At 44.2% G+C, this 27232-nt stretch overlaps 3 non-coding genes across 3 annotated transcripts; 2 read left to right on the forward strand and 1 right to left on the reverse strand.

The window, feature by feature from the left end:
• Positions 1–5343: 5343 nt before the first annotated feature.
• On the forward strand, positions 5344–5425 carry trnas-aga (transfer RNA serine (anticodon AGA)). Its single transcript has one exon. It is a non-coding gene; the product is annotated as a tRNA-Ser (tRNA).
• A 15642-nt stretch (positions 5426–21067) lies between these two features.
• Positions 21068–21186, forward strand: LOC142393343 (5S ribosomal RNA). Its single transcript, XR_012771952.1, has one exon. It is a non-coding gene; the product is annotated as a 5S ribosomal RNA (ribosomal RNA).
• A 298-nt stretch (positions 21187–21484) lies between these two features.
• LOC142393529 (5S ribosomal RNA) lies at positions 21485–21603 on the reverse strand. Its single transcript, XR_012772127.1, has one exon. It is a non-coding gene; the product is annotated as a 5S ribosomal RNA (ribosomal RNA).
• Between the last annotated feature and the right edge of the window lie 5629 nt (positions 21604–27232).

The following is a 27232-nucleotide window of genomic DNA, read 5'->3' on the forward strand; positions in this document are numbered from 1 at the left end:
GAATGCTTTGCATTGTTGGTCTTCATCAAAGGATAGACCTTTAAATGAGCATCATGGTTATTATGAGTCTGTTCTTTGGTCAGACTTGATAAAAATGTTTTTTAGAAGTCACAGTTAGTTTTGGGAGAGTCTCTGGAGCTCATTTCCTGAAATGGATCCAGTTCCTGCTCTTTATTCTTTCATGAGTTTTTTTAAACATGTGGCGCTGTGGCTTAGTTGGTCAAAGCGCATGTCTTGTAAACAGGAGATCCTGGGTTCAATTAAATTAAGATATTATTATGTACATCAACATGGTGCCATAACTATTTATAGCAGTGCTTCGTAGTGCTGGTCTTCCAAAGCAGTCTGTACTTGGAGGCACTTCATCTCATGGCTTTAGCTTAATTCTTAATTCTTGATTTGTATTCGTCAGGGACACCTCTGGGGACTCCAATTGCATCTACATAGACACGATCATCAAAACTGCCAGGAATAGAGCGTTTGCGTACTGAGCGGGTGGCTTGAGGAGCAAAAGGGTCAACAGCAATACGGACATTATACACCAACATCACATGGACACACCTACCAGTCCAACTGGCAGGCAAACTGGAATGTAGCTTACTGTGACAGCCACACAGCCAAAACATGTCAGGGACAGGGCGAGTGTCATTAAAAATCCAATGAGACATGGAGGGAGAATCAAATAGGCAATAAGTAAAAATACAATGAAAAGCTTCTGAATTCTGAATACTACTCCTTCCCCATTTGACAGGGACGGTAACATTACACATGTCAGGGGGGACACTGCCCAGGGCATGTCTGTTGAATGCATTTGCAGGTTTAGTTTGGGATTCATAGCAAACTATATAAGTATTTCGTGCTCTAGATAACTTAAAATGTGGCGGTGGTGGAATAATGCGACTGGTAAGTGGCGGACATTCAGTACTCCAAGGATAATGGTCTCCCTTACTATGATATTTGCCATCCACGCCCTTAAAATACCTTCCTCTCATCAGCCAACAATGTGTCAAACACAGGTGAAAAGTACAATTCATACCACGGAATGGAGACGTTGTCATCTCAGGGGCAACTTCAGGCAGGTACAGCGTCACATTACCACTGCCATTAGAGCAGATGGCATAGGCAGTACAAGTTAAAGGATCAACTTCCCCAGGCACTCCTGTAAAAGCAACAGGCTGTGCGTCTTTCATACAAACCACACAACAAGCATCGGTGACAGATTTAACAGAATAATTCGCCAATTGATACCAAATGTTGCGTGTCCCCATTGTTCTTGTAAAACATTTCTGGACTTGCCACCAGGAGAGGCATCTTTAAGCAGGCTGATTTCAACGTGACTGCCGGGGGACTGAGGAGGTTGAAGAAGGGATCCGTACCGGTTTACTTTTCTTGGAATGGGTATGAACTACCTGCGCCCAGACCAAGTGTCTGGGAACGGCGTCCGCGGGCCTAGAGTCCTGCCCCAGAGTCAGACTCGGACTCGGAGATGAAGACCGAAATGGCTCCAGATCACGATTACTGTGTAGTCCCTCAAACAGGAGCGAGGGCGAGTAATTTAGCCGACGAGAACGAAGCTCTACGTCGTCAGGTTAGGGAGTTACAGCAGCAATTAAAAGTCCTCAAACATCGTCAGCATTTTGGCATCGAGCGTCTGTCTGCATCAGATGATGACGTGCGGTTTTATACCAGGTTTGCGTCCTACAGGAGTTTCGAGGCATTCTGGACATTAATCGAACCTGCTGTGACCCACAAGATGGTGCGCATAACTAGCGCCAAGACAGCCTCTGCCAGCACCAGCACAGTCCATCACCAAGCAACGGTAAGTGATGACGTTACGTGACGTGATATTAAAAGGTGTAGGCCTTTTTTGTTCATATATTTTTTATTGCTTTCACATAAAAAAAAACAAATTACACACCAAACAGCAATGCATAATGTAAAACGTTACTGAAAACAAACAAACAAACAAAACAACAACACACAAAAACAAAACAAAACAAAACAAAACAAAAGTTTTCTGATTTATGCTTTGTAATAATGCCAATGTCAAGGTAACTAAACAGAGGCCTTTTGTTTTTATATCTCAACAGAAACTGAGACCCACTGATGAGTTTCTTCTTTTCCTGATGTACCTGTCAGTGGGTTTTCCTCCCAGGGATCTTGCAGAGAGGTTCAGCATTCACCGCACTGCTCCAAGTGGAATCATCTCCACATGGACTCATTTCCTGTACTGCCTGTTAGGAAGCCAGCGCCTTTGGATTCCTCCAGCGACAGTGAGAGCTCACCTGCCAGTTGAGTTTGCAGCTTTTTCTGACACACAGATGGTCCTTTATTGTACGGAGATATTTTGTCAGACGCCCTCCTCTCTGCTCCTTCAGAGTGAGGTTTTTTCCACATACAAATCTCACACTACATTCAAGGCCTTGATTGGCATGGCACCCCACGGTGCTGTCACCTTTGTGTCCGGACTGTATGCAGGCTCTATGAGTGGCTGCCAGCCATTTTCAGTGCAGAGAGACCCATACTGCCAAGTATTTTACAGTATTTTGACTGATTTTCCAAGATCCACAAAAAAGTGTGTCTTATGACTATGTACACACCGAAATTACCAAACGAAAGAGTAGACTCTCTTCTTTCATCAGGAAAAAAAGTTTGTTTCTACCGTTTTCAGTCCTTTAGTAATAGATAGTAGCACATAGGTTGGTTTCACGAAAAAAACGGAGAAAACAAGCTTTTTTTTGTGCAAAGTGGCACTGCTGCCACCTTGCGGGTAATTTTGCCAGTATATTCTCTGTTTAGTGTTTACAAGCCTAAGATTTAGTGACAAACTCCGCTAGATTGTCCCCCAGCCCGCTCCGTTAAAAAACGCAATTGACGTCTATAGAAGTCTTTGGCAGTCAACATTTTTTTTTTAAATTGACGTCTATAGACGTCAATGGCAGCCAATGAGTTAAGCAGTCCGGGATTGTAAAGCTGCTGAAGCCAGGTATGGCCATCATGGTGGACAAAGGGTTTGTTGTGGACAACCTTGCTCCTTGTAAGGTGTACCGGCCTGCCTTTCTCAGCAACAAACAACAAATGAGTCGAGAGGATGTCAGACAGACGCAGTCATTTGCATGGCTGAGAGTGCACGTGGAGAGGTGCATAAGGAGAGTGAAAGAGAACAAACTCTTCGACAAGGAGATACCACTGTCTATATGTGGGAACATTGACAAATTGTTCAGTGTGGCCTGCTTCCTGGTCAATTATCAGAATGGGCCGTTAGTGAAGGCATGGGCAACTCAGCAATGAATTGGTAGCACTTTCAATCAGTTCAATCAGCAGTTCTTTCAGTCAGTTCAAATGATCAGTTATTTCAGTCAGTTCAAATGATCAGTTCTTTCAGTCAGTTCAAATGATCAGTTCTTTCAATCAGTTCAAATGATCAGTTCTTTCGATCTTGTTCATTTTTAGAAATCTATACAAAACCTGAACTGATCTTTATTGTTTGTTTGTGCAAATCTCTACCAGTGTAGAGGTTGTATTGTTCATTGTTGTAATGAGATGTGTGCATCTTTTGAATATGTAATAATAAATTATTAAAGCTGCAGTCGGCAGGTTTTCAAAATTCCGAGTCTAAAGTCGGAAAATTCAAACTGATACAACTTTCAGGTCCCTCCCCCAACCTCTAATAAGCTCCGAATCGCCCCCCCAAACCCCTCCCCCTCTGTGGACGGGGTTGTGCACGTGAGTTCACACCAGTGTGAGCGCACACAAGCTGGGGCAGACTCACGCTCAGCAGCGTGTGCACAAGCTGTGATTGACAGGTAGGATTCCTCCACCCTAACTTGATTGGTTAAAAACAGCCGGGAGCGCTCGGTTTTTGCAAGCAAGATTACAGGCTTCAGAGGGAGCTACAGATTTCGTTATTTTTTCTAAACAGCCTATTTAATATTCTACTTCCAGAATCCCATGACAGTTCAAGCTAATATGACAAAAAAAAGTTACCGACCGCAGCTTTAATTCAAAAACAGTCTTGGTGTCATTGTCATCGTTACATTAGCTTTGGGTTTTTCCTGACTTGAAATTAAAATGAAAACGTACAGAGATGACATTACAACATGTAGAATTTACTAAGTAAATACTGAACAACACTTATTCAATAATCCAATATCAACAATCCACATAGATTGACACTCGGGCTCTCATTTCAATCAGTACAAAAGGTATGGTCTCAGGTCAGTTGTAAGCCTTCATTGGTGACCATTATCACTTCAGGTTTTGTATAGATTTGTAAAGATGAACACCATCACAACCAAACTAGACTGTGCTTGTATAGCTGTGTAAACCTGATTGAATCGTTACCTCTAGTTCTGAAAAGTTTGTACTTTTCAGGGTGCCGAAAATCTACAAATCTAAAGTATCTACAGGACAACTGTCCTGAATGTTATCTACACACAGTACATAGTTACTACTATAAATATCAGAGAGAGAGAGAGAGAGAGAGAGAGAGAGAGAGAGAGAGAGAGAGAGAGAGAGTGAGAGAGAGAGAGAGAGAGATCTATCTAGCTATTACTTCTGGCTACTGCTAGCTAGTTAGCGATAGCACCGGAAGGAGTGGATCACACACTCCAGAGAGAGAGCGGAAGTAGAACGGGAGTAGAGTCTTGCACAGAGCGAATTATTCACAGAGCGAATTGGCTAACAGACGAGCCTGGGACGCAGTGCACGTGAGCAACATGTTTAGTGACAGCAAGTGGACAGTGACAACAGTGAGTTCATACACTAAGAGTGACTTTAGTTTTCTCTTCTGACCATCATGCAGCTATTCATTTAGTCATAGAGAGAAGTTAGTTGCATAGTTGACCATCTAGTGCTAACTAATAGGCTACTAGACGAGCCTGGTGCTCGCGGTGGCTGCGTGGGCCGGAGGACAGAGGACAGCCGCGGCTGTCCTCCTCTGTTCTCCTGGCCTCCGGCTCACAGAGACTCCGCAGAGCACCAGGCTCGGCCCCGTGGCTCACGCTCCTCCGTCACGAGACGTCGATGGGCTACCGACGGAGAGGCTCCATTATCGATTCAGGGTTGCTAAAAGTTAACCTGGAAAGAAGCACAAGTTCCTTGGACTGTTTGATTAAACAAAACAAAGGCCAGACGTGTCGTTGATCACATGAACTTCTGCACAGATTGATCTCTGAAGAGAGAGCTCCTTCCTCTGACCCATTTCGAAGACTGACCATTTCTAACAAACAAAAAAGCTTTTTCTTGATCGCCATAACTTAGGTCTGTCTCAGGAGTTGAAGTCCTTCATGAAAATGATGATTTGTAACCGTTGAATGTCAAAGGTGAACGCACCTGTATGTGGTTGTCGTGGCCGAGAGGTTAAGGCGATGGATTAGAAATCCATTGGGGTCTCCCTGCGCAGGTTCGAGTCCTGCCGACAACGATAACATTATTGACTCAGGGTTGCTAAAAGTTAACTTAGAAAGAAGCATGCATGGGTTCGAATCCCATTCTCGTCAAGTTGTGTGCTGGTGTGTTGTTTGTTAATTCTGATTCCACTTCTTACAAGCAGGCTTTTCAAACAATGCTTTTGTCGCAATATTTTTATTTGCCTACACAAAGTTCATTTGGGCGATTGAATCTATCATGAAGAGTTTTGAGTCTGACTTGAGGCTAATGTGAAAGAGCTGTCTTTCTTTCAGTTTGCATCCACCTTTGCTACGTCCAGCTGTTAATCATTTCCTCCACAGAGGACAAAGGAAAGACAACTGGAGAATGCGGGCGTCGATCCCGCTACCTCTCACATGCACAGTGAGCACTCTACCATTTGAGCTAATGCCCCCTTGATTGATGCATTCTTAGCGCTTCCAAATTAACGAACCTTTTCTGACCAACAGTGCCGTAACCAGCATTGAGGACACACAGGTCATGACCTCGGTATTTTCCCCGGTGTTTTTTTTATTTTTTTTTATTCAGAGAAATGTCAAATTAATATAAGATGAAAATCGTTCTGACTTTGATTGGTGGAAAAATCAGCATGCATTCTCATTTGTTTTTCTGAAAATAAAGTCCACATAATCCCTTTATCATCACGTTATATTTTAAAACTGAGCGCAAAAACGGCACCCAACTTTTCTTTTTCTTTTTTTTGTTTTTTTTACGCCTCCCGACATTGGAAACATGTTTATCATATTACACAGCTTCGACGCGAAAGTCAGCTAGGAAATGGAAGCAAGATGAAGAAATCTACTAAACAAACTAAACTCAGCTTTGGAAAGCCAACTGGCCAGGGGAAAAGAGAGAGAGAAGGAGGTGAGTTCATTTCGCCAATCGCCTGTGAGAATGAGTGACAGTTCATGTGGGTTCAAAGCGTGGCTAGGAATAGGAGGATGCTAGATCATTGTCCTCAGCATTTCAAGCAACAGTCACAAAGCCCTTTGGTTAGGATTTAGTTTTCCAGTCGGCACAAACACACTGCACACAAATCTCTCTCTCAATTCGATTTTCCAAAAAAAAAAGTAGCGACCTGTAATGAAATTATTGGGAATCGTGACACGGCTTGGGCTGTTAAGCTAACTTTTTTTTAATCAGGGCTTGACAGTTTTGTGCCAACTGTGGCTAATGGTCATTCAGCCTCACTAGCTACAGTTTTGTTCAGTGCTATATGGCTTCCTACATGTAAATAAAGCAGACTAATAGAAACTGGGTCAGAAACTTATATTTTTCATTTTACTTAAAACAATTGATGATGCACACAGGGCAAAATAACAGAATGAAATACCCCGTGTACTCTCTCATATGACACAATCTTGAGGTTAGTTGTGCTGCTCATGGTGCATTATGAAGCCAAGTTTTACCAGCATTTAGCTAGTTGTCAGGCCCAGCATGATACCTCTGTCTTCTCTGTGTTGAGTGAATGGATTGAATTGAGACTATTCATCTAAAATACAGCCAACATCTTGTGGTCTGTTTGGCACATTCTACGATGTTAATTTAGTGGGTGGATTCAACCAATTACTTAAGTAAAATGATTGCATTTCACCTAATGAACCATTTGGATTTTATTGCAAATGGTGTCTAAAATTTTGCACATCGGTTAGACCAATAACCCAACTCATTCATTTGACCTTTTAGTGGGTCATGCACATGCATGGTGATGATGGTGACAATAGTAATAATAATAATAATGTAATATTAATAATAACAATAATATTAATGGTGATGCTGATGATGATATTTTAAAACAGATGACACAGGAGAGGATGAGAATGAGGGAGTTGAAGAGAGAGAGTCAGTAGAGGAAGAAAGGGGAAGAACTGAGTCTCACTCACTCACTCAAATACTCTACTTTTGTGATCACATTGTTATAATAAACTTGTTCATCTACATATTCATCTCCTTGATGGGCTTGTGATTTACCTCTGTTTATTCACATTTCCACACTGTATTTTAAAAAGTCAACATATTAGGATGTTTTTTTTTGTCAAATAAGATTTATCGCAATATTTGACCTTGGTATTAGAAAAATCCTGGTTACGGCCCTGCTGACCAAACGATCCATTCCTTGATACATCAAAAAATAGATCTCACAACTGAAGCTTGTTGGTTTTTCTCAGTGTTTTTCAGAGTGGTTGAATGTATCAAGTAGAGTCTTGCGTTCGATCAGTGAGACATGGAAAATCCGTAGTGTTTCATGGTTTTGTAGATTCTTATTTCTTTCCCTTTTTTAAACAAATTTGAATTTGCACATTAGTTGGTTTGTCTTTATAAGATGATCATTAAAGCCTCTCACCAGAAGAGCACCTAAAAGATTTCTGAGGAGTGTGGACATGAATCCCGCCACATTTTGTCTGGAAAGCAAGCCCTTTATAATTAGACCTGATTTGCCTTCCACCTTCCACCTTCCACGCAAACCCCAACCCTAAATTTGACTTATCCTAAGTGCAATTGCTTTTGTTTCACCCAATTTTAAATCAAACAACCTCAAACATCCCTACATGAAACCACATTTAGATAATAATGATTCTATTTTTGTGAAAGGAGGATAAATTCATATCCTCTGCACGCAAGGCCATTGTATCTAATGAGGCTCCAATTTTGAGATCAAAATTATACCAGCTGTAGTTTAAGACGGAATTTTTTATGGTCAAACTTATAAGAGAGAGGACGAGGTGGCCGAGTGGTTAAGGCGATATAGTGCATAATTTATATATATATAAATTATGATAGGCTACATAAAAGTGATCACAGCCAAATATGACAAAAGATTAGGCTAGACACAGACACAAGACCGCAGTTCTCTCTGCTTCCTCTGTCCCCGGTGGTGTGAGCTGCTGAGGGCAACACACGCACTTCGTACATCTACTCGCAATAAAAACTGCACTGAACCCAACGTTTTATATTTCCAAGCGACGTCCCGAGGCACACATCGAAATTTGCCGTGAAGAAGCTGTCCAGGTCTGGCAAACTGCTGGCTTCGCTACTGGAACTACTGGTATCAGACATGTTTATTGTTTAGTGCACTCGTGACGTCACGCACCTATCGTCGGTTTGCCAAAATTCAAATCAAATGTGGTGATAGTTTATTGGGCCTAATCAGGACTATCCAGGGGCCTAAAATTATTTTAAAATCATAAAACAATTCCATGCTATATAAGGAATCGATCTGCCATTTCAGTTTTGTGCAAAAAATCACCTTTCTGTAGGCCTTTAATCATCTGCAGGCTTTGTTTCCAAAGAACATTCCGCAGGTACTGCAGAGATTTCGCTGTATCCATCTACTTTGGTTTCCTCCTCTGGAAAGTATGGTTTTAGGAGTGCTCACAGCCTCTGGAGGACTTTGTTTTTCTTTGATGTGAATTTGATCATCTGCAGGATTTGTTTCCAAAGAAGATTCCGCAGGTGCTGCAGAGATTTTGCTGTATCCATCTACTTTGGTAGCCTGACTACGTCATACTAACGATTCTAGTCAGAATGTGAGATTTGGGTATGGGGCGTGTTTCAACCGATCCAGGAGAAAAAATGCCTCTTCGCTCAATTGGATAGACCTACAACCAATAAGAGCAATGTAGTATATGACGTAGTTTAAGCAACACACATTTGTTGTAGGAAGGACGGCAAAAACATCTTTTCTATCGATAAAAGCCTTTATCGCGTTCCTCTGTTCGTCTTTCAAAATGAATGCAATGTGGAGATCCTGTAGAACAGACTCGATGGCAGAATCTACACACCCTAGCTCTCCAGCGGCAGCCGTGTTCAGCTCTTTAGTGACGTAGTCGATAATGTCCCTGTTGATCATCTGTCCATCATCGTATAAAGCCCGCCCTGGCAATCTGATTGGTCCGACCAATTCTTGGTCGGGCATAATGATTTCCCAGCTGAGAAGAGCCAGACCGAACTTCCCGACCAAAACTTTTATGGGCGGGGCTAAGTTCGGCTGGCACCCAGGCTACTACTTTGGTTTCGATTTCGCTGTATCCATCTACTTTAGTTTCCTTCTCTGGAAAATATGGTTTTAAGAGTTTCCTCACAGCCTTAGTGAGGTTCCACGCCTTTCGAGGATTTTGTTTTTCTTTGGTGTGAATTTGATCATCTGCAGGCTTTGTTTCCAAAGAAGATTCCACAGTTCCTAGAGAGATTTCGCTGTATCCATCTACTTTGGTTTCCTCCTCTGGAAAGTATGGTTTTAGGACTTTGCTCACAGCCTTAGTGAGGCTCCACGCCTTTCTAGGACTTGGTTTTTCATTGATTTGAATTTGATCATCTGCAGGCTTTGTTTCCAAAGAAGATTCCGCAGGTGCTGCAGATTTCGCTGTATCCATCTACTTTGGTTTCCTCCTCTGGAAAGTATGGTTTTAGGACTTTGCTCACAGCCTTAGTGAGGCTCCACGCCTTTCTAGGACTTGGTTTTTCATTGATTTGAATTTGATCATCTGCAGGCTTTGTTTCCAAAGAAGATTCCGCAGGTGCTGCAGATTTCGCTGTATCCATCTACTTTGGTTTCCTCCTCTGGAAAGTATAGTTTTAGGAGTTTCCTCACAGCCTTAGTGAGGCTCCACGCCTTTCGAGGACTTGGTTTTTCTTTGGCGTGAATTTGGTTATCTGCAGGATTTGTTTCCAAAGAAGATTCCGCAGGTCCTGCAGAGATTTTTGCTGTATCCATCTACTTTGGTTTCTTTCTCTAGAAAGTATGGTTTTAGGAGTTTCCTCACAGCCTTAGTGAGAATCCACGCCTTTCGAGGACTTGGTTTTTCTTTTGTGCAAATTTTTTCATCTGCAGGATTTGTTTCCAAAGAAGATTCCGTAGGTACTGCAGAGATTTCGCTGTATCCATCTACTTTGGTTTCCTCCTCTGGAAAATATGGTTTTAGGACTTTGCTCACATTCTTAGTGAGGCTCCACGACTTTCGAGGACTTGGTTTTTCTTTGATTTGAATTTAATCATCTGCAAGCTTTGTTTCCAACGAAGATTCTGCAGGTCCTGCAGAGATTCCGGTGTATCCATCTACTTAGGTTTCCTTCTTTGGAAAGTATGGTTTTGGGAGTTTGCTCACAGCCTCTGGAGGAGTTTGTTTTTCTTTGGTGAGAATTTGATCATCTGCAGGATTTGTTTCCAAAGAAGATTCCGCAGGTCCTGCAGAGATTTCGTTGTATCCATCTACTTTGGTTTCCTCCTCTGGAAAGTATGGTTTTAGGACTTTGCTCACAGCCTTAGTGACGCTCCAGGCCTTTCGAGGACTTGGCTTTTCTTTGGTTTGAATTTAATCATCTGCAGGCTTTGTTTCCAAAGAAGATTCCGCAGTTTCTGCAGAGATTTCGCTGTATCCATCTACTTTGGTTTCTTCTCTGGAAAGTATGGTTTTAGGAGTATCCTCACAGCCTTAGTGAGCCTCCACTCCTTTTGAGGACTTGGTTTTTCTTTGGTTTGAATTTTATCAACTGCAGGATTTGTTTCCAAAGAAGATTCCGCAGGTTCTGCAGAGATTTCGCTGTATAAATCTACTGTGGTTTCTTCCTATGGAAAGTACGATTTTAGGAGTTTGCTCAGCCTCTGGAGGACTTTGTTTTTCTTTGGTGTGAATTTGATCATCTGCAGGCTATGTTTCCAAAGAAGATTCCGTAATTCCTGCAGAGATTTCGCTGTATCCATCTACTTTGGTTTCCTCCTTTGGAAAGTATGGTTTTAGGAGTTTTCTCACAGCCTTAGTGAGGCTCCACACCTTTCATGGACTTGGCTTTTCTTTTGTGTGAATTTGATCATATCTAGGCTTTTTAACCAAAGAAGATTCCGCAGGTCCTGCAGAGATTTCGTTGTATCCTACTTTGGTTTCCTCCTCTAAAAATTATGGTTTTAGGACTTTGCTAACAGCGTTAGTGAGGCTCCACGCCTTTCGAGGACTTTGTTTTTCTTTGGTGTGAATTTTATCATCTGCAGGATTTTTTTCCAAAGAAGATTCCGCAGTTGCTGCAGAGATTTCGCTGTATTCATCTAATTTGGTTTCCTCCTCTGGAAAGTGTGGTTTTAGGAGCTTGCTCACAGCATCTGGAGGAATTTGTTTTTCTTTGTTTTGAATACAATCATCTCCAGGCTTTTTTTCCAAAGAAGATTCCGCAGGTCCTGCAGAGATTCCGGTGTATCCATCTACTTTGGTGTCCTCCTCTGGAAAGTATGGTTTTAGGACTTTGCTCACAGCCTTAGTGAGGCTTCACGCCTTTCGAGGACTTGGTTTTTCTTTGGTTTGAATTTGATCATCTGCAGGATTTGTTTCCAAAGAAGATTCTACAGGTCCTGCAGAGATTTCGCTGTATCCATCTAATTTGGTTTCCTTCTCTGGAAAGTATGGTTTTAGGACTTTGCTCACAGCCTTAGAGAGGCTCCACGCCTTTCGAGGACTTGGTTTTTCTTTTGTTTGAAATTGATCATATGCAGGCTTTGTTTCCAAAGAAGATTCTGTAGTTCTTGCAGAGATTTTGCTGTATCCATCTACTTTGGTTTCCTCCACTTGAAAGTATGGTTTTAGGACTTTGCTCACAGTGAGGCTCCACGTCTTTTGAGGACTTTCTTTTTCTTTGGTTTTAATTTAATCATCTGCAGGATTTGTTTCCAAAGAAGATTCCGCAGATGTTGCAGAGATTTCGCTGTATCCATCTACTTTGGTTTCCTCCTCTGGAAAGTATGGTTTTAGGAGTTTGGTCACAGCCTTAGTGAGGCTCCACTTATTTCAAGGACTTGGTTTTTCTTTTGTTTGAATTTGATCATCTGCAGGCTTTTTTTCCAAAGAAGATTCTACAGGTGCTGCAGAGATTTCGCTGTGTCCATCTACTTTGGTTTCCTCCCCTGGAAAGTATGGTTTTAGGAGTTTTCTCACAGCCTCTGGAGGACTTTGTATTTCTTTGATGTGAATTTGATCAACTGCAGAATTTGTTTCCAAAGAAGATTCCGTAATTCCTGCAGAGATTTCGCTGTATCCATCTCCTTCTTTTCTTTCTCTGGAAAGTATGGTTTTAAGTGTTTGCTCACAGCCTTAGTGAGGATCCACTTCTTTCTAGGACTTGGTTTTTCTTTGGTTTGAATTTAATCATCTGCAGGATTTGTTTCCAAAGAAAATTCTTCAGGTCCTGCAGAGATTTCGCTGTATCCATCTAATTTGGTTTCCTCATCTGGAAAGAATGGTTTTAGGAGTCATCTCACAGCCTCTGGAGGACTTTGTTTTTCTTTGGTGTGAATTCGATCATCTGCAGGATTTGTTTCCAAAGAAGATTCTGCAGGTGCTGCAGAGATTTCACTGTATCCATCTACTTTGGTTTCATTCCCTGGAAAGTATGGTTTTAGGACTTTGCTCACAGCCTTAGTGAGGCTCCACGACTTTCGAGGACTTGGTTTTTCTTTGATTTGAATTTAATCATCTGCAGGCTTTGTTTCCAACGAAGATTCTGCAGGTCCTGCAGAGATTTCGCTGTATCCATCTACTTTGGTTTCCTCCTCTGGAAAGTATGGTTTTAGGAGTTTGCTCACAGCCTTTGGAGGAGTTTGTTTTTCTTTTGTGAGAATTTGATCATCTGCAGGATTTGTTTCCAAAGAAGATTCCTTAGTTCCTGCAGAGATTTCGCTGTATCCATCTACTTTGGTTTCCTCCTCTGGAAAGTATGGTTTTAGGACTTTGCTCACAGCCTAGTGAGGCTCCACGCCTTTCGAGGACTTGGTTTTTCTTTTGTGCAAATTTTTATCATCTGCAGGATTTGTTTCCAAAGAAGATTCCTCAGGTGCTGCAGAGATTTCGCTGAATCCTTCTACTTTGGTTTCCTCCTCTGGAAAGTGTGGTTTTAGGAGCTTGCTCACAGCATCTGGAGGAATTTGTTTTTCTTTGTTTTGAATTCAATCATCTCCAGGCTTTTTTTCCAAAGAAGATTCCGCAGGTCCTGCAGAGATTCCGGTGTATCCATCTACTTTGGTGTCTTCCTCTGGAAAGTATGGTTTTAGGCCTTTGCTCAAAGCCTTAGTTAGGCTCCACACCTTTCGTGGACTTGGTTTTTCTTTTCTGTGAATTTGATCATATCCAGGCTTTTTAACCCAAGACGATTCCTCAGGTCCTGCAGAGATTTTGCTGTATCCTACTTTGGTTTCCTCCTCTAAAAATTATGGTTTTAGGACTTTGCTAACAGCCTTAGTGAGGCTCCACGCCTTTCGAGGACTTGGTTTTTCTTTGGTGTGAATTTTATCATCTGCAGGATTTGTTTCCAAAGAAGATTCTGCAGTTGCTGCAGAGATTTCGCTGTATTCATCTAATTTGGTTTCCTCTTCTGGAAAGTGTGGTTTTAGGAGCTTGCTCACAGCGTCTGGAGGAATTTGTTTTTTTTTGTTTTGAATTCAATCATCTCTAGGCTTTTTTTCCAAAGAAGATTCCGCAGGTGATGCATAGATTCCGGTGCATCCATCTACTTTGGTGTCCTCCTCTGGAAAGTATGGCTTTAGGACTTTGCTCACAGCCTTAGTGAGGCTCCACGCCTTTCGAGGACTTGGTTTTTCTTTGGTTTGAATTCGATCATCTGCAGGATCTGTTTCCAAAGAAGATTCTACAGGTGCTGCAAAGATTTAGCTGTATCCATCTAATTTGGTTTCCTTCTGTGGAAAGTATGGTTTTAGGAGTTTTCTCACAGCCTTAGTGAGAATCCACGCCTTTCGAGGACTTTGTTTTTCTTTGGTGTGAATTTGATCATCTGCAGGATTTGTTTCCAAAGGAGATTCCGCAGGTCCTGCAGATATTTCGCTGTATCCATCTACTTTGGTTTCCACCTCTGGAAAGTATGGTTTTAGGAGTTTGCTCACAGCCTCTGGAGGAATTTGCTTTTCTTTGATTTGAATTTAATCACCTCCAGTCTTTTTTTCCGTAGAAGATTCCGCAGGTCTTGCAGAGATTCCGGTGTATCCATCTACTTTGGTTTCCTCCTCTGGAAAGTATGGTTTTAGGACTTTGCTCACAGCCTTAGTGAGGCTCCACGCCTTTCGAGGACTTGTTTGTTCTTTTATGCGGATTATATCTGTCAGGTGTGGTGTAGAAGGGGAGGACACGGATGCGGACTTTCAAAAAAATAAATTAGATTTATTTAACAAAACAAAGTATCAACATAAAACGCGGCAGAGCCGGAGAAAAACGAAGCTATAAACAAAACAAAAGAACAAGGACATGGCATGGAATAAATACTTAGCTTGGAAGAAAACGAGGCGTGGAAACGTGGCGTGGAAACTAACACCAACAGTAACAGTGACATCAATATCAACAAAGATCCGGCAAACTGAAAGGGGAGGCAGGAAACTAAATAGGGAGTGAGTGATTAAGTGAGTGGGTGCAGCTGGTGGGGAATGAACAGGTGAGGGGAATGAACTAATGGCCTGAGTGAGGGAAGTGAAGGGAAAACTAAACATGGACTGAAAAGAAACATAACCTAAACATGAAAACTAAAAACATGAGTCTCTGGGCGTGACAGAGCTCCCCCCTCAAGGGGTGGATCCCAGACATCCCAAAAAAGTCCAAGGGTGGGAGGGAGGTGCTCGAAGCCGGTCGGGGAACCAGAAACGGGCGTGGTACCGGCTTCGGGCAGCAGGAGGCAGTGGTCTGGCGGACGCCCAGACCGCAGACGGCGTAGCCGGAGCAGGCGGTGGTCTGGCGGACGCCCAGACCGCAGACGGCGTAGCCGGAACAGGCGGTGGTCTGGCGGACGCCCAGACCGCAGACGGCGTAGCCGGAACAGGCGGTGGTCTGGCGGACGCCCAGACCGCAGACGGCGTAGCCGGAACAGGCGGTGGTCTGGCGGACGCCCAGACCGCAGACGGCGTAGCCGGAACAGGCGGTGGTCTGGCGGACGCCCAGACTTCCGTCGGCGTGGCGGCAGGAGACGGCGGTGGTCTGGCGGACGCCCAGACTTCCGTCGGCGTGGCGGCAGGAGACGGCGGTGGTCTGGCGGACGCCCAGACTTCCGTCGGCGTGGCAGCAGGCGGTGGTCTGGCGGGCGGCCAGACATCCCGTGGCGTGGCAGCAGGAAGCGGTGGTCTGGCGGGCGGCCAGACATCCCGTGGCGTGGCAGCAGGAAGCGGTGGTCTGGCGGGCGGCCAGACATCCCGTGGCGTGGCAGCAGGAGGCGAAGACCGTCCCCCGGTCGGACGGACCTCCGACGGGGGGGAGCCCCCCCTTTAAGGGATGGATCCCAGACATCCCCAAAGTCTGGGGGTGGGAGGGAGGGGCTCGAAGCGGTGAGTCCATGTCGGGCTCTGCCGCCTTATGGTCAGGCCCGGAGGCCTCTTGGTCGTGGTCAGACCCTGTGGCCTCTTGGTCAGGCCCTGTGGCCTCTTGGTCAGGCCCTAAAGCCTCGTGATCAGGCCCTGTGGCCTCTTGGTCATGGTCAGGCCCTGTGGCCTCTTGGTCATGGTCAGGCCCTGTGGCCTCTTGGTCATGGTCAGGCCCTGTGGCCTCTTGGTCAGGCCCTGTGGCCTCGTGGTCAGGCCCTGTGGCCTTGTGGTCAGGCCCTGTGGCCTCTTGGTCATGGTCAGGCCCTGTGGCCTCGTGGTCAGGCCCTATGGCCTCTATAGCTGGGACCAGCTCTGGAACGGCTGGGGCCAGCTCTGGAACGGCTGGGGCCAGCTCTGGAACGGCTGGGGCCGGGGCCAGCTCTGGGACGGCTGGGGCCGGGGCCAGCTCTGGGACGGCTGGGGCCAGCTCTGGGACGGCTGGGGCCAGCTCTGGGACGGCTGGGGCCAGCTCTGGGACGGCTGGGGCCAGCTCTGGGACGGCTGGGGCCAGCTCTGGAACGGCTGGGGCCAGCTCTGGAACGGCTGGGGCCAGCTCTGGAACGGCTGGGGCCGGGGCCAGCTCTGGGACGGCCGGGGCCAGCTCTGGGACGGCCGGGGCCATTTCTGGGACGGCCGGGGCCAGCTCTGGGACGGCTGGGGCCAGCTCTGGGACGGCTGGGGCCAGCTCTGGGACGGCTGGGGCCAGCTCTGGGACGGCTGGGGCCAGCTCTGGAACGGCTGGGGCCGGGGCCAGCTCTGGGACGGCCGGGGCCAGCTCTGGGACGGCTGGGGCCGGGGCCAGCTCTGGGACGGCTGGGGCCGGGGCCAGCTCTGGGACGGCTGGGGCCGGGGCCAGCTCTGGGACGGCTGAGTCTCTGGTGACTGTGGCTGAGGAGAAGCTGTACAGCATGGTTACCTGGTGTGGCTCCAAGCCAAAAATGTCCTGGGTTGCTGAGCGCTGCACGCTCATGACCTCCGCCCAGATGTCTGCCACATCCGGCAAGTGCCGGAGAACCTGTTTTTTTAAAAAGAAGTCCACCAGGTCATCAGCCACGTTTAATTGCTGCCAGGCGGTGCCGTCCCGGGCCAAGCAGCACCAGAACTTTGTGACCAGCCTCCAGAATGCGTCTTCGTCCGCCGCGTCCATTTCTGGCCGGATCTTTCTGTCAGGTTGTGGTGTAGAAGGGGAGGACACGGATGCGGACTTTCAAAAAAATAAATTAGATTTATTTAACAAAACAAAGTATCAACATAAAACGCGGCAGAGCCGGAGAAAAACGAAGCTATAAACAAAACAAAAGAACAAGGACATGGCATGGAATAAATACTTAGCTTGGAAGAAAACGAGGCGTGGAAACGTGGCGTGGAAACTAACACCAACAGTAACAGTGACATCAATATCAACAAAGATCCGGCAAACTGAAAGGGGAGGCAGGAAACTAAATAGGGAGTGAGTGATTAAGTGAGTGGGTGCAGCTGGTGGGGAATGAACAGGTGAGGGGAATGAACTAATGGCCTGAGTGAGGGAAGTGAAGGGAAAACTAAACATGGACTGAAAAGAAACATAACCTAAACAGGAAAACTAAAAACATGAGTCTCTGGGCGTGACAATATCATCTGCAGGATATGTTTCCAAAGAAGATTCCGCAGGTCCTGTAGAGATTTCACTGTTTCCATCTACTTTGGTTTCCTCCACTGGAAAGTATGGTTTTAGGAGTCTGCTCACAGCCTTAGTGAGGCTCCACGCCTTTTTAGGACTTGGTTTTTCTTTGGTTTGAATTTTATCATCTGCAGGATTTGTTTCCAAAGAAGATTCCGCAGGTCCTGCAGAGATTTCGCTGTATCCATCTACTTTGGTTTCCTTATCTGGAAAGAATTGTTTTAGGAGTCTGCTCACATTCTCTGGAGGACTTGGTTTTTCTTTGGTTTGAATTTGATCATCTGCAGGATTTGTTTCCAAAGAAGATTCCGCAGGTCCTGCAGAGATTTCGCTGTATCCATCTACTTTGGTTTCCTCTTCTAGAAAGTATTGTTTTAGGACTTTCTCACAGCCTTAGTGAGGCTCCATGCCTTTCTAGGACTTGGCTTTTCTTTGGTTTGAATTTGATCATCTGCAGGATTTGTTTCCAAAGAAGATTCCGCAGGTGCTGCAGAGATTTTGCTGTATTCATCTAATTTGGGTTCCTCATCTGGACATAATGGTTTCAGGAGTCTGCTCGACGCTTCTGGAGAATTTTGTTTTTCTTTGGTGAGAATTTTATCATCTGCAGGATTCGTTTCCAAAGAAGATTCCGCAGGTTTTGCAGAGATTTCGCTGTATCCATCTACTTTGGTTTCTTCTCTGGAAAGTATGGTTTTAGGAGTTTCCTCACAGCCTTAGTGAGCCTCCACTCCTTTTTAGGACTTGGTTTTTCTTTTGTGTGAATTTTATCAACTGCAGGCTATGTTTCCAAAGAAGATTCCGTAATTCCTGCAGAGATTTTGCTGTATCCATCTACTTTGGTTTCCTTCTCTGGAAAGTATGGTTTTAGGAGTTTTCTCACAGCCTTAGTGAGGCACCATGCCTTTCTAGGACTTGGTTTTTCTTTGGTTTGAATTTAATCATCTGCAGGCTTTGTTTCCAAAGAAGATCTCTGCAGGTCATGCAGAGATTTCGCTGTATCCATCTACTTTGGTTTCCTCCTCTGGAAAGTGTGGTTTTAGGAGCTTGTTCACAGCATCTGTAGGAATTTGTTTTTCTTTGTTTTGAATTCAATCATCTCCAGGCTTTTTTTCCAAAGAAGATTCCGCAGGTCCTGCAGAGATTTCGCTGTATCCATCTACTTTGGTGTCCTCCTCTGGAAAGTATGGTTTTAATACTTTGCTCACAGCCTTACTGAGGCTCAATGCCTTTCGAGATCTTGGTTTTTCTTTTTTGCGAATTTTATCATCTGCAGGATTTGTTTCCAAAGAAGATTCTGCAGGTCGTGCACAGATTTCGCTGTATCCATCTTCTTTGGTTTCCTCCTCTGGAAAGTATGATTTTAGGAGTCTGCTCACAGCCTCTGGAGGACTTTGTTTTTCTTTGGTGTGAATTTAATCATCTCCAGTCTTTTTTTCCGTAGAAGATTCCGCAGGTCTTGCAGAGATTCTGGTGTATCCATCTACTTTGGTTTCCTCCTCTGGAAAGTATAGTTTTAGGACTTTGCTCACAGCCTTAGTGAGTCTCCACGCCTTTCGAGGACTTGGTTTTTCTTTGGTTTGAATTTAATCATCTGCAGGATTTGTTTCCAAAGAAGTTTCCGCAGGTGCTGCAGAGATTTCGCTGTAACCATCTACTTTGGTTTTCTTCTCTGGAAAGTATGAATTTAGGACGTTGCTCACAGCCTTAGTAAAGCTCCACGCCTTTCGAGGACTCGGTTTTTCTTTTGTGCGAATTTGATCTTCTGCAGGATTTGTTTCCAAAAAGATTCCGCAGGTCCTTCATTGATTTTGCTGTATCCATCTACTTTGGTTTCCTCCTCTGGAAAGTATGGTTTTAGGACTTTGCTCACAGCCTTAGTTAGGCTCCACGCCTTTCTGGGACTTGGTTTTTCTATAGTTTTAATTTGATCATCTCCAGGCTTTTTTTCCGAAGAAGATTCCGCAGGTGCTGCAGAGATTTTGCTGTATCTACTTTGGTTTCTTCCACTGGAAAGTATGGTTTTAGAAGTTTCCTCACAGCTTTAGTGAGGCTCCACGCCTTTGGAGGACTTGGTTTTTCTTTTGTGCGAATTTTATCATCTGCAGGATTCAGGGCTTTAGTGGAGGGTAAACGCACGTAAACGCCGTTTACGCACCTCTGGAATTTAGGAAATAGCGTTTACCCACCTCTAAATAGCGTTTACGCAGCTCCTAATGGCAATTACGCACGTCAAAGTTCCCTGCGCCTTGTGATCTGCCGTTGGAATACAGTGAACCCTCGCTATAACGCGGTTCACCTTTCACGGTTTCGCTGCTTCACGGATTTGCATCGTGCATTGTGTTCTGGATTCTGATTGGCTAAACAGTCTCTCCGCTTCTTCTCTACCTGTGTGTCAATAATGTTGTGGTTTAATATGTACACGTACACGTTCATTACAGTTCTCAAACATAATCGATGGTGGCATGTCGGTATATATAAATATTTTTGCCCAGAAGAAAAAAGAGCGACAACAACTACCGATATTCTTCTCTCGGAAAAAACACACCTGCACCGCGGGCTTTAGAAGAAAAAAACGCTACAGAGCGGAGTCAGGATGCAGCAGCTCAGTCAGAAGAGCAGTGAAATACACGTGAGTCATTATTTGTCCCACTGTACTTTGTATTTTTTTTCAAAATCATTTTTCATTTTTTCACGTTCTAATCCAATGACTCGGGTCGCGGTGGGGCAGTGCTGATCTCCGCAATTTGAAGCCTTCAGTTCGTATTGATGATGAAAATGATTATTTTACAGTAGGCTACAGTAGTTATTTGTAAAAAAAAAATAAAAAATAACCTTTATACAGTACTTTTATTTGTTAAACAAATGCTTGGGCCTGTAAAAAGGCTTTGTTCTTTGGTTTCAATGCATTATGCAGTATTTCATTGTATAATAATTGTAAAAAAAAAAAAAAAAAAAGATTTCTACTTCACGGATTTCGCCTATCACGGGTTCTTTTTGGAACGTAACCCCCGCGAAAAACGAGGGTTCACTGTAATCCAAAATAAATTTGGTGTCCTGGAAATGAAGTCCTGGCTGGTGAAGCACAGGGGAGCCATGGACCCCAGAACACGCCCCTGCAAGGCAGAACCTGACGTAGAGGACAAGGAGGCCCTCTGGGCACTACTTTAAAAAGCATGCATACTAACACACACACACACACACACACACAAACACACCATATCTACTGTAGATAGTTCTTACTCTACACATACTTTTCTTTACTGTTGAAATTTGAAATTTAATAAACTACAAACTACACATTTGTTGACTGTCATTGATTTAATATGACTTTAACTGATAACGTCATGGAATATGGCCAGGACAGCCATACAGATTTGTGACACCTTGCGTTGCTTTGTGCTGTGTCGCGTCACGTTGCGTTGCGTCGCGTCACGTCGCGTCACGGTCTGTCTGATCAAAAAATTCATAGTTTACCCACCTCTAATTTGACCACTACAGCCCTGGCTGCAGAGAACAATCACATCAGGGAAGTCAACGTGCAGGCTCAACAGCAGCCTCTCAAGCCAGCTCTCTGGTAAAAATAGGGGAAACGTATGGTTCCAGCACCTATATAACATATATTTGTCACAGGGACTGTGGCTTACGGCCGCACCGCCCTGAACACGCCCGATCTCGTCCGATCTCGGAAGCCAAGCAGGGTCGGGCCTGGTTAGTACTTGGATGGGAGACCGCTTGGGCATACCAGGTGCTGTAAGCTTTTTTCTCTTTTCTCTGCGGCCTGCATGTAACATCTGACCATCACCGTGTGCCACACAGACACCAGGAAGTTAACCAGCTTGGGCTGCTGCTGATTGGTTGGCAGACACCTCTGTTTCTGTTTGGCTCGCAGTCTCCATGTTGCTGATCCTGGATCTGCTGAGATGTCCCAGGCCATTGTTGGCTTTGATCCTCATACATTTAACTTTGTCCTGAGAAAGGACAAGTTCCAAAAAGTCAAACAGGGACTGCTTTTGCATTTGACGTAGCCAAACTGCATGCGCCTGGAGAAGCCAAAAGGCTTACAGCACCTGGTATTCCCAGGCGGTCTCCAATCCAAGTACTAACCAGGCCCGACTCTGCTTGGCTTCTGAGATCTGACGAGATCACGCGTGTTCAGGGTGGTGTGGCCGTAAGCCAGCAATGGAATCCCAAACCAGCTTTTTATAGATTCTGAAACAGAATCTGTTATTGTATTCCGACTTGTAAAATAGAACTATACTGTTTAGAGAAGACGCAGTTTATGAGCATGTCGTGGGATTGAGCTTCCCTGGTTTCTCTATATGACAACGGACACAAAACTACACACAGGGAACAGAGGAGCTTGACAGACAGTTATCTGAGAGTCCCATTTTCAGCTGCAGACAGGGCTTTAGTGGAGGGTAAACGCACGTAAACGCCGTTTACGCACCTCTGAAATTTAGGAAATAGCGTTTACCCACCTCTAAATAGCGTTTACGCAGCTCCTAATGGCAATTACGCACGTCAAAGTTCCCTGCGCCTTGTGATCTGCCGTTGGAATACAGTGAACCCTCGCTATAACGCGGTTCACCTTTCACGGTTTCGCTGCTTCACGGATTTGCATCGTGCATTGTGTTCTGGATTCTGATTGGCTAAACAGTCTCTCCGCTTCTTCTCTACCTGTGTGTCAATAATGTTGTGGTTTAATATGTACACGTACACGTTCATTACAGTTCTCAAACATAATCGATGGTGGCATGTCGGTATATATAAATATTTTTGCCCAGAAGAAAAAAGAGCGACAACAACTACCGATATTCTTCTCTCGGAAAAAACACACCTGCACCGCGGGCTTTAGAAGAAAAAAACGCTACAGAGCGGAGTCAGGATGCAGCAGCTCAGTCAGAAGAGCAGTGAAATACACGTGAGTCATTATTTGTCCCACTGTACTTTGTATTTTTTTTCAAAATCATTTTTCATTTTTTCACGTTCTAATCCAATGACTCGGGTCGCGGTGGGGCAGTGCTGATCTCTGCAATTTGAAGCCTTCAGTTCGTATTGATGATGAAAATGATTATTTTACAGTAGGCTACAGTAGTTATTTGTAAAAAAAAAAAAAAAAAAACGTTTATACAGTACTTTTATTTGTTAAACAAATGCTTGGGCCTGTAAAAAGGCTTTGTTCTTTGGTTTCAATGCATTATGCAGTATTTCATTGTATAATAATTGTAAAAAAAAAAAAAAGGTTTCTACTTCACGGATTTCGCCTATCACGGGTTCTTTTTGGAACGTAACCCCCGCGAAAAACGAGGGTTCACTGTAATCCAAAATAAATTTGGTGTCCTGGAAATGAAGTCCTGGCTGGTGAAGCACAGGGGAGCCATGGACCCCAGAACACGCCCCTGCAAGGCAGAACCTGACGTAGCGGACAAGGAGGCCCTCTGGGCACTACTTTAAAAAGCATGCATACTAACACACACACACACACACACACACACACACAAACACACCATATCTACTGTAGATAGTTCTTACTCTACACATACTTTTCTTTACTGTTGAAATTTGAAATTTAATAAACTACAAACTACACATTTGTTGACTGTCATTGATTTAATATGACTTTAACTGATAACGTCATGGAATATGGCCAGGACAGCCATACAGATTTGCGACACCTTGCGTTGCTTTGTGCTGTGTCGCGTCACGTTGCGTTGCGTCGCGTCACGTCGCGTCACGGTCTGTCTGATTTAAAAAATTCATAGTTTACCCACCTCTAATTTGACCACTACAGCCCTGGCAGGATTTGTTTCCAAAGAATATTCCGTAGGTGCTGCAGAGATTTCTCTGTATCCATCTACTTTGATTTCCTCCTCTGGAAAGTATGGTATTAGGTCTTTGCTCACAGCTTCTGGAGGACTTTGTTTTTCTTTGATGTGAAATTGATCATCTGCAGGATTCTTTTCCAGAAAAGATTCCTTAGTTCCTGCAGAGATTTCGCTGTATCCATCTACTTTGGTTTCCTTCTCTGGAAAGTATGGTTTTAAGAGTTTCCTCACAGCCTTAGTGAGGCTCCACGCCTTTCGAGGACTTGGTTTTCCTTTTGTGCAAATTTTATCATCTGCAGGCTTTGTTTCCTAAGAAGATTCCGCAGGTGCTGCAGAGATTTCGCTGTATCCATCTACTTTGGTTTCCACCTCTGGAAAGTATGGTTTAAGGACTTTAATCACAGCATCTGGAGGACTTTGTTTTTCTTTGGTGTGAAATTGATCAACTGCAGGCTTTGTTTCCAAAGAAGATTCCTTAGTTCCTGCAGAGATTTCGCTGTATCCATCAACTTTGGTTTCCTCCTCTGGAAAGTATGGTTTTAGGAGTTTGCTCACAGCCTTAGTGAGGCTCCAAGCCTTTCGAGGACTTGGTTTTTCTTCGGTGTGAATTTGATCATCTGCAGGATTTGTTTCCAAAGAAGATTCTGCAGGTCTTGCAGAGATTTCGCTGTATCCATCTACTTTGGTTTCCTCCTCTGGAAAGTATGGTTTTAGGACTTTGCTCACAGCCTTAGTGAGGCTCCACGGCTTTCGAGGACTTGGTTTTTCTTTTGTGCGAATTTTATCATAAACAGGCTTTGCTTCAAAAGAACATTCCGCATTACTGCAGAGTTTTCGTTGTAGCCATCAACTTTGGTTTCCTCCTCTGGAAAGTATGGTTTTAGGACTTTGCTCACAGCCTTAGTGAGGCTCAACGCCTTTCGAGGACATTGTTTTTCTTTTGTGCGATTTTTATCATCTGCAGGATTTGTTTCCAAAGAAGATTCCGCAGGTCTTGCAGAGAATCGCTGTATCCATCTACTTTGGTTTCCTTCTTTGGAAAGTATGGTTTTAGGAGTTTGCTCACAGCCTCTGGAGGACGTTGTTTTTCTTTTGTGTGAAATTGATCTTCTGCAGGATTTGTTTCCAATGAAGATTCCTTAGTTCCTGCAGAGATTTCGCTGTATCCATATACTTTGGTTTCCTCCTCTGGAAAGTATGGTTTTAGGACTTTGCTCGCAGCCTTAGTGAGGCTCCAGGCCTTTCGAGGACTTGGTTTTTCTTTTGTGTGAATTTTATCATCTGCAGGATTTGTTTCCAAAGAAGACTCCGTAGGTCCTGCAGAGATTTCGCTGTATCCATCTACTTTGATATCCTCCTTTGGAAAGTATGGTTTTAGGAGTTTACTCACAGCCTTAGTGACGCTCCCCGCCTTTCTAGGACTTGGTTTTTATTTGGTTTGAATTTAATCATCTGCAGGCTTTGTTTCCAAAGAAGATTCCGCAGGTGCTGCAGAGATTTCGCTGTATTCTCTACTTTGGTTTCCTGCTCTGGAAAGTACTGTTTAGGACTTTGCTCACAGCCTTAGTGAGGCTCCAGGCCTTTCGAGGACTTTGTTTTTCTTTGGTGTGAATTTGATCATCTGCAGGCTTTGTTTCCAAAGAAGATTCCACAGGTGCTGAATAGATTTCGCTGTATCCATCTACTTTGGTTTCCTCCTCTGGAAATTATGGTTTTAGGAGTTTCCTCACAGCCTTAGTGAGGCTCCACGCCTGTCTAGGACTTGGCTTTTCATTGGTTTGAATTTAATCATCTGCAGGCTTTGATTCCAAAGGAGATTCTGCAGGTCCTGCAGAGATTTCGCTGTATCCATCTAATTTGGTTTCCTCCCCTGGAAAGAATGGTTTTAGGAGTTTGCTCAAAGCCTCTAGAGGAATTTTTTTTTCTTTGGTGTGAATTTGATCATCTACAGGATTTTTTTCCAAAGAAGATTCCGTAATTCCTGCAGAGATTTCGCTGTATCCATCTACTTTGGTTTCTTTCTCTGGAAAGTATGGTTTTAGGAGTTTCCTCACAGCCTTAGTGAGGCTCCACGCCTTTTGAGGACTTGGTTTTTCTTTTGTGCGAATTTTTTCATCTTACGGCTTTGTTTCCAAAGAAGATTCCGCAGGTCCTGCAGAAATTCCGCTGTATCCATCTACTTTGGTTTCTTTCTCTGGAAAGTATGATACTCGGGTTCCTGCTGTTTGGAGTTGGAGGATACATGGTATTTTGTGAAATTAAGAGATCGTGGAAAGCGTTTGATGGAGTCACTAGAGCAATCAACGCTCAGACTGAGATGCTACGTGAGCAGAGTCGGAAGCTGGATGTTATCCTTGCGCAGGTTCGCAGGCTGGCTGAGATTCCTGGACTCAGAAGAGAAGTGGATTGACCTGGGAGAATGGTTGATTGATCGCTTGGACCGGGCGGAAAGGGTCCACATCCCACAATTCGGCTGAATTCGGGACTTCGCCATGAGATACCAGCAATGGACAGAAAGACAGAGAGCGCAATCAGTTGTCTGTCTGACCTAAATTAATTGTTACTCCAATCCGGCGCCCCACACTGGCCTTGTGGCCAGTTGCATAATCATTGTCCACGTTGTTATGATAACATGATGCTCTCTCCCATGTGCCCCCCTCCCTTCCTGCACTCCTGTGAGATTTGTTGTGGAACTGGCTGACATATTCCAACTTGTCAAGGACAATTGCCTGATCCAACTTTCTGTGCAGACTTATTGAACAAACACTCACGCATACACATACATGCTCATTTATAACACATGCAACTCCTCACCTCTTCACTGTACCATTGCTTAAGGTGTTGTTTTGTGTATATGTTGCTTTTTCTGTGCTGAGGTTTTTTGAGATCTCAGACCGTATCCTAATAAGGGTACAGTGTGAAGTATGATTTTTTTTTTCCCTCCCCTCACCCAATGTTGTTCCCCTTCCTTCTTATCTGGCGGCGCCTGCAAAGCGGGCTGCGATGCCTGGTCACACTCTCTCTCCCCTGTCTGTTTCTGTGTTGTCTGTCTTGACCGAAACTGGAATTTCCCCTCGGGGATTGATAAAGTATAAATGATTGATTGATTGATTGTATGGTTTTAGAAGTATGCTCACAGCCTTAGTGAGGCTCCATACCTTTCGAGGACTTGGTTTTTCTTTGGTTTGAATTTGATCACCTGCAGGCTTTGTTTCCAAAGAAGATTCCGCAGGTCCTGCAGAGATTTCGCTGTATCCATCTACTTTGGTTTCCTTCACTGCAAAGTATGGTTTTAGGAGTTTCCTCACAGCCTTAGTGAGAATCAACGCCTTTCGAGGACTTGGTTTTTCTTTGGTGTGAATTCGATCATCTGCAGGATTTGTTTCCAAAGAAGATTCCGCAGGTGCTGCAGAGATTTCGCTGTATCCATCTACTTTGGTTTCCTCCATTGGAAAGTATGGTTTTAGGAGTTTGCTCACAGCCTTAGTTAGAATCCACACCTTTCTAGGACTTGGCTTTTCTTTTGTTTGAATTTTACCATCTGCAGGCTTTGTTTCCAAAGAAGATTCTGCAGGTCCTGCAGATATTTTGGTGTATCCATCTACTTTGGTTTCCTCCTCTAGAAAGTATGGTTTTAGGACTTTGCTCACAGCCTTAGTGAGGCTCCACGCCTTTCGAGGACTTGGTTTATCTTTTGTGCGAAATTTATCATCTGCAGGCTTTGTTTCCAAGGAAGATTACGCAATTCTTGCAAAGATTTCGCTGTATCCATCTACTTTGGTTTCCTCCTCTGGAAAGTATGGTTTTAGGACTTTGCTCACAGCCTTAGTTAGGCTCCACGCCTTTAGAGGACTCGCTTTTTTTTTGCGTGAATTTTATCATCTGCAGGATTTGTTTCCAAAGAAGATTCCGCAGGTCCTGCAGAGATTTCGCTGTATCCATCTACTTTGGTTTCCTCCTCTGGAAAGAATGGTTTTA

This window comes from Odontesthes bonariensis, chromosome 11 (assembly GCF_027942865.1).
Source record: "Odontesthes bonariensis isolate fOdoBon6 chromosome 11, fOdoBon6.hap1, whole genome shotgun sequence".
Classification (NCBI taxonomy): Eukaryota; Metazoa; Chordata; class Actinopteri; order Atheriniformes; family Atherinopsidae; genus Odontesthes; species Odontesthes bonariensis.